We start from the raw sequence: 8,149 nt of genomic DNA on the forward strand, positions 1-8,149 counted from the left end.
TCAGAAATTTGTTAGAATTTGTTAATTCTAATAATAATTTCTGGGATAATTGATATAAAAGTATTGAGTCTTTGAATCCATAAGCATTGTATAAATCTCAATTTGTTTAAGTCTTCTTTGACTTCTATCACCAAAGTTCTTTAGGTATTATTGTAGAGGTCTTATATATGTTTTGTTAAATTCATCCATGCATGTTTTATGTTCTTCAGCTCTTTTGTAAATGATATTTTCATTTTAGTTTCATTTTATAGCTGTTTGTTGATAGTATACAGAAACACAATTGAATTTTAGTTAATGTTATTATAAAAAGTGAACTTATCAAATTAATTCCAGTAGTTTTTATAGTTTTTAGGCTTTTATATGTAGAACATTATCTTTACTGTGAATAAAACTGTTTTATTCCTTCTTCTGTAAACCGTATACATTTTATTTCATTTTTTCCATTGCAGAACTTTCTAGGATCTCAAGAAAAAAGGTTGAAAGTACAAATCCTTACCTTACTCTCAGCCTTATGGGAAAAGCATTCATGTTTTCACCAACAAGAACATAAACTATGTTGTTAACTATAGAACTTATAAATGACCTTTTGGGTTAAGAAAGTTTCCTTCTACTCCTAGTTCACTTCAAACTCATTTATAACTTTTATTTTGATTATTATATTTATAAAGCCAACCAAATATTAAAATATTTTGGCTAAAGAAGAGCACATACGATAAAGTAGGAATATAAGGGGTGGGTAGGTGAAAATACTATAGATGGTAAAATAAAGGATAGCTACCATGGAACACTGAGTCTTTTCTTAAGAGTGTGTGTGTACTTTCAATATGGAAAACAGATGCACTGTCAGAAAACTAGCATCTCTCTAACTAGGATCTGTATTCCTGATACCATGTTTTAGAATCAGATGGCTACTTAACATTCGTTGCTCAGTCACATTTTTTAAATAAGCCAAATTTAATACCTAGAGTTGTTGTGATAAATAAATGCAAAAAGAATATATGGAAGTCTTCAATTCATCCACTGACATATAGCAACATTTTATATTTTTTAATTGCTCTAGTGGTGATGTTTCAGATGATGAAGTCATAATAACATTCATCATGAAGATGATGGTGATGGCAAATAACCATTATTAAAACACAATACAGGGGGCTTCCCTGGTGGTGCAGTGGTTAAGAATCTGCCTGCCAATGCAGGGGACACGGGTTCGAGCCCTGGTCTGGGAAGATCCCACATGCCACGGAGCGACTAAGCCCGTGAACCACAACTACTGAGCCTGCGCGTCTGGAGCCTGTGCTCCGCAACGGGAGAGGCCGCGACGGTGAGAGGCCCGCACACCGCGATGAAGAGTGGCCCCCGCTCGCCGCAACTGGAGAAAGCCCTCGCACAGAAACGAAGACCCAACACAGCCAAAATTAAATGTAAATAAATAAATAAATTTATAAAAAAAAAAAAAAAACACAATACATAGTTGTGTTTAATGCCCATGGTAGACTAATAAAAGAAAAACCACTGAATCTAATAGAAGGAATAAATAACTACTTAAAAATAAAATGCATTGCCCTAGTGGAAAAGTAGCAACAAGATACAAGCTACCTTCCATTCAAGATGTCTCAAGGTAAAAATAACTGACATTTTAAAACATCAACATAAAACCTGGGTGTATAATGAAAACTGCTTAAGCAGTTCCTGTAATTTTTCTCTACAGTTATGTAAACTACCAGCTCTATCAATCTAGTGTTTTTGACAGTATTGTTTTCATTTATTCCTTGTCTCATTCTAAATACACGACTTATTACACAATAGTTCTAGCTGAAATGATTCAAACCAAGAGAACAAGAAAAGCAAAAGTAAGCTAAGTTGAGTGAGGCTTGTACACATTGTGTGTGCACTGAGGTTCTGCACTTTTGATGGAAGAGCTCCACTTTCAGTTACAGCTATATAGCAGCTAAGAGCCAAGTGTAGTTCAGTGAATTCACAAACCGTGAAAAACATTGTGAAACCTAGTAACATCTAACAGAGAAAATAGTAATGTAAGATGGGTATTATATTATATTATATTATTATGGATATTATACACATTCTTACATTACAAAAATCATAGCAATATGTTACAGAATGTCTGTCAATGATGCTCACATCACACCAAAGCAGAGCAGAGTTGAAACATTCTACCTGGAGTTGCCCAATATAATGAGATTCAACTACATGATTCTGATTTTATAAAAGTTAAGCAAGCATACTTGAATATCTCCTTACACCTTTGAAATTTTCCTCATACATTCCCTATTAGAGATTTGATCAAATTCAAAAATTAGTATGTGCACTTTGTTCTCAAACAATAGCTCCTTTTTATTAAGGATGATTATCCCTTTCCTTCATAAAACTCCGACTGATTTATGCTTCTTGACAAACACAAATCATTATTTACACAACTGTAATACATTTTTTTTTCCTTTGAAGAACTGACATAGGGACAATAGTTGTTTATCCTATCTGTGATAAAATTCATCAAAATTGCCTGTGGTTTGAAAAAAATGACATTGAACTTTTGAACCGATTTGACTGTAGGAAAATTGAGGCCAAAATTTGTTCAGAAAAAATAGTTAACTGAAAGAAAATACTCTATGGAATTATGTCAGATGTGTAGGTAAGAAGTGACAAATAATGCAGCTATTGACTTCTTTTTCAATAAAAAAATCTATGTTATTAGTATGTAGTCTGTGAATTGATAGTTAGCATGACTGGTGAGAGAACCAGTAAAAATTCTACTTAGAAAATATTTTTCAGGATGCCTTTCTTCTTTGGTGTGTAGATTAATAATTTACTCTTACACAGACTTTGTCAATTTAACTGTCCATTTCTCATTCTTGAAGGATTCTGACTGATAAACTGTATTCCAGTAACATTGATTATTCAGCAATGCTGAACTTGCAAAATATAAACAAACTCTGAATCTTCTTGCAAATTTGCAGCCATATCATTGCCTTCTAAATTCAGTTTGTCTAAAGTGTATTTATACTACACTGCATACTGACCATTCAAACTCTTTATCATGTAAGGACTGAAACTAACACTAAGAAGCTCTCTTTGTTTTATGCATAAAGTATTGACATGGAACATTAGAGCAATTAAGAGACAGTATTAACTGAAAACTGTTTGGTTTTCAATATTGGATAGAGTGCATAGAAGACACAAAATCCCTTAACTTCCATTTTAGTATTAATGCTTATATAAACAGTATGTATGGAATATTTTCAGAAGCAACTTTAAAAGAAGACAGAGTAAATTGTATTTGGTAGTACATATTTCACCATTTCCTTTGTTAAAGAGACAAGTCACTTTCAAGGTCACATTTCAGCAACAACCAAGTTAAAATTAATTTTTTTTCAGAAATGGCAATTAAGTGGCAGTATAATTATTTCTTACAAGAAAGAACAATACATCCTGCAAAGAAGAATTTCTCCCACAAAGATTCAAACTGTATGAATATTAAGTGTTTATATTTGCATTATGCAATCAATTTCAAAATAAAGTAGTATCATATACATTCCATATGTTTCCACACTTCCACATTACATCTGATAGAAGGACCAGGCTTCCACAAATTTTGTGCAACTGACATGATGATTTAGCCAAATTCAACCTGGAGATCCTATCAGAGAGCAACCTGAAGTAAGATAGCAGAAACAGAAACATAAGAAAGGAAGTAGGGCTATGTCACTGCGAGTGACACATGACATGGCCAAAGGTGAGTCTGGGGAACCACTGATGCTGCTGCCCTGCTTTTTCAGGCCTGAGTCCCTAAGGCCTGGCCACCACTGCAGGAGTGAAGAAGTTCAACTTCATGAAGCAGCTGGCCAACCAAACTGTGGCTAGAGCTGAGAAAACAGAAGTCCTCTGTGAAGATCTGTTACAATTCAAGCTGTGCATGGACATGGTTCAGTCAATATACCACCATTCCCACAAGAGCCTGATGGTGTGCTTCCAGGGCCAGTGTGGCACTGATGCCAGGAGGTACAGAAAACCCCTTTGAAAACTCAAAATATTCAAAACGCATCAGCTCAGCTAGAAGAATTTCTCTTGGGGAGGATGCTGGACACACGTGGGGATGCTGAGAATCGATTAGCTCTAAACTCTCTCAGCATGATGGAGTGCTTTTCTTTGTTGAAGAAAAGATTGTGGACTTTCTGCATGGCATAAACAGAAGTGGAGATCCCTAAATATCGAGAAACAGAGGAAATAGCTCAATAAAATGGGATTTGGTTAGAGCTAGGTGGAACTAAGCTCACAAAACTTCAGAAGTCAACTTTCAGGGGCTTCCATAAAAAATAGATACATTAAGAGATGGTTGAAGCTGGAAATCAAGTAGAACACTGCAAGGATCAATTTGCAGCAGACACGAGCAACTGTATGGCCAAAGAAGGGCAGTATAACAAATTCTTTGTTTCATTATTAGAAGCCCAAGCAGATTACCATCAAAAAGCATTAGCAGTCTTAGGAAGGGCCCTCACTGGAATGTGAGCCAATCAAGGTAGGTGAGGGGAAAAACCAGCTTTGGGGACTCCTTTGAAAGAATAGAGGTGGTTCTGGTTGAGACCTGTGTCATTGCTTCTCCTAGAGAACCACATAGAGAAGGGCATTTTAAAATTGGTATTGGGGACTCCAAGTTAAAGAAACTGAGAGCTGTTTTAGACTGCTCTACCTCTCGCATAGATGAGTTCTATTCAGACCCCCATTCTGTAAGCTGTTGATTTAAAGTCCTAATTATGGAAATTGCCTTAAATTTTGATGACTTTCAATCTGTGTGAATAATGGACACAAGTTGCAAGTGTGCGGGGTTAAGACAAAAAACTTCAAGATTTATGGAGAACAGGTCAAAAGTTGTCACCACAAAATTTCGTTAACTTTAGGTATTTAATTAAGTTCCTTGCAGAGTTTGCTTATACCAGCAGCATTAACAAAATGCACTGCAATCATTTTTGTGCCTAACTTGTTATGGGCCAAAAATGAAGGAATGCTTGCTGAAATGGCTGTAGCCACATCCATTCACGTGGTTATGGTGATTGAACAAATCATTCAGTATGACAACTGGTTCTTCCCTATAAAGGAAAAATGTAATGTATCGGAGCATTTGTACATCTCCACACAAATTCCATCACTCTTCCCACACTGGAAATGACTAACTCAGGGACCCTGCAGAAGAAGTGGCCTGCCCGTTTGGTGGAGATGGAAGGAGAATTGGCTAAGAAGGAGAACTTAAATATGAAGCTTATGGACTTCTAGGGTAGCACTCTAAAGAAAGCATATATCCCCTGCTCTCCACCTGCCTCTCCCATCTGCAGATCACATCACCTTGGCTTCAGTGGGCCCAGAGCACCCTCCCAAAGCTCTATGGCTGAAAGCAGTGAAGGGGATAAGACCGCCCCTACTTTATGGACACACTGGAACAGGGGCTGAGGAACTGGAGTCAGATAACTATTAGCCAAAGCCAGTCTCGGGCAGCTGCCAGGTCCCATCAGCTTTGGTACAACTCACAATTCCTCTTATCTTAGCACTCATACTTTGCTCTGAGCTGTTAAAAATCCTTCCAGCACCCCTAAAACCAGGAAAACCACCTTCTGGCTATCCTGGGGGCCAGAGTTGCCCAAGAATATCTTAGCATCTAACCAGTCTCTCACCAAATCCTCCTTTCACTCAACATACAGGTCAGGCTCTCGGCTAGCCCTCTGCTGTCTCCCAGCTCTCTGGGCCCTGGGGGGTACTTCCATAGCCTGTCCTTTACAACCTCACAAACACCCACTGACACAGCCCCAACCTAGGCCAGCCAAGTTGGGTAGCCATAGCCCTTCCAAACCCATGGCATTGCCCAGTGAGCCTGGACTTGAGCAATTATCTCACACTTCTCTCCAGAGTCCAACACCCTTAGTACTTCACTCAAAGAGGACAGTCCTAGATTTTAGCTTCTTAGATTCAAGCTGTGAGTAACCTTGAGACTGTACAGTTACATAGTGAAATCTTACGGAGACCAAGACAAATACCAAAGCCATGATGCTGACCCAGTGTGCCCCCATCCCCTTATTCTCCTGATGCCCACCCAGTGGGGGATGGCAACCTCACCAACACAGCACTAACAGCTTTAAAAATAGTAATGGATATATGATCTTCCATATTTAGTAATAACTGGGGCTTATAATATTTTATGACAACAATTCTAGGTTTTCAGAACCACTTGGAAGCATATTTCCTGAAATACACTCATATTCAGCAAGCAAAAATTGCCCGTCTACATTTTGCTGGATATGGATGATATAGAAAGGGCAGCCTTATGAAAAAAGCTGCCTCCTAGCCCTTGACCTCTTCTTTACTGGTGAGTGGAATAGGGCAGGCAACCATTATCGTCACAAACCAGTGAAAAGATTTCATTAGAGGGAAGAATAAGAGCTTACTATGCAAGACTTTGCCTTTTGCTCAGCTTGAGGAAAAAGTGGAGGCTAACACTTAAAGCTGAATGACTTGTGTCTTGAGAAGTTGAATTTATTTAAACTGGAAAGAAATTATGCCAAAAGCAAAAGCAAAACAAAATGAAATACCTAGACTGGAAAGAGTATTACTGCTGAGATGTGTATAGGAAGCTTTAGTCACAGCTGTTATTGCAAGCAAGTAGCACCAAGGCAGTTTGAAATGAATAAGAAGCAATGTGTAAATGATTTATTTAATAAAATACATTAATTGTAAGTTACCTACTTCCTGCTACTTGGACTTTCATTCTTATGTATTAAGAATGAGTTGCCTCTCCTTCAGTCTTGCTGCAAAATCATTTTGTATTAAGTATGGTCCACTTCTCCCCTAAACTTCTCAAACCATAATCTTTTATGTTAACTTGACTTTCACTGGTTGGTCCTTAGTTGGAAGCAGGAGAAAACAACCAGGAAGCCAAATGTCTTTGACTATTCGGGGTCAATGTCTGCACAAGTAGTGGTTTTTCTTCCTGGGCTAGTTCCTTCAGAGGTTGTAGGTAAGAGTTCTAATTGTCATATATGGCCTGGCCATTGTTTGTATATATATTTTCTCTCAGTCCTCATTCTGATCATGCTGTCCCTTGCAAGAAGTTGACCAGCTGAGGAAAAGCTAGATCCAGATCTTCACTGCTTTAGGATTGTTCAGTTGTGTCCTTATGCAACTGTATGAAAAACAATTCTTGGCATTTTTGTTGTACTATCATGGTAATCATCTGACAAAAGAGCAGCTGCATAGAAACATTTAAGATCAGGGATATAATGTAGTGGAACAGCATAATGACTACTAAAATGAACACAAAGTAACAATAATTAATACTTCATTTAAGATGCTTGGAATCAGGAGCCCAACCTTCTGAACCCAGGCCAAAGAACAAGTCTCATAGACCACAAGGAGAAAACTTAGACATTCAAGTACCTTCTTCCTTAAGGCAATAATATATAGCCTATTCTACTTTGCTTGTTTCGTTCATCCAAATATAGCAAGAAGTATTAGCAATGGCACAGACATCATTATAATTTACCAACAAGAAGTTGAGAGCAATTTCACTAGTCATGCCAATGAGTTCAGACTGACCTATATTCCATCTAGGGCAGAAGTAATATCTTTAATAACTTCTGTCAGAGTTACTGATAAGTTTCCTTCACTTTTGTCTATGTGTAAGATTAGCACCAATGGGGACACTGCTCTGATTTTTCATATTAAAAAATGAATCAGTAATTTGAGTAAAATGTTTGAATAATCAAGAGTGGCCTTTTTTTGGATATTGTGCCTGGGTCAGAATTTCCAGACTTGGTTATTATAGAATTAGGGTCTCTGTGTATAGAAAAATTTTCAAATGTGATTCCTAAATTTCATGAGTTATTTGTCTGAGGCAAACAAGACCTGGAACCCTGGCTACAAATAAAGTAGTACCTGCTAGGGGCACTCAAAGATGCAGAGAAACAAAGGAGTGGTCCACAACACAAAGTCAGAATCAAAGCCTTACATTAGCTAGGTTACATATTTGGATCTCTATTAGTCTCTTTCAGGTGGCAAGTACTTGGCCTATTGCCCTGTGAAGATTGTTGAATTCAAATTTAGAATTACCTGTCATGTGATCAATAGATTTGTAATGCTTTTTTTTTTT

General features: G+C 37.4%; 1 pseudogene; it reads left to right on the forward strand.

Moving 5' to 3' along the window:
* Positions 1-3,717: 3,717 nt before the first annotated feature.
* Positions 3,718-5,286, forward strand: LOC132360149 (rho GTPase-activating protein 17-like; annotated as a pseudogene).
* Positions 5,287-8,149: the final 2,863 nt, after the last annotated feature.

This window comes from Balaenoptera ricei, chromosome 2 (genome assembly GCF_028023285.1).
Source record: "Balaenoptera ricei isolate mBalRic1 chromosome 2, mBalRic1.hap2, whole genome shotgun sequence".
In the NCBI taxonomy this organism is placed as follows: Eukaryota; Metazoa; Chordata; class Mammalia; order Artiodactyla; family Balaenopteridae; genus Balaenoptera; species Balaenoptera ricei.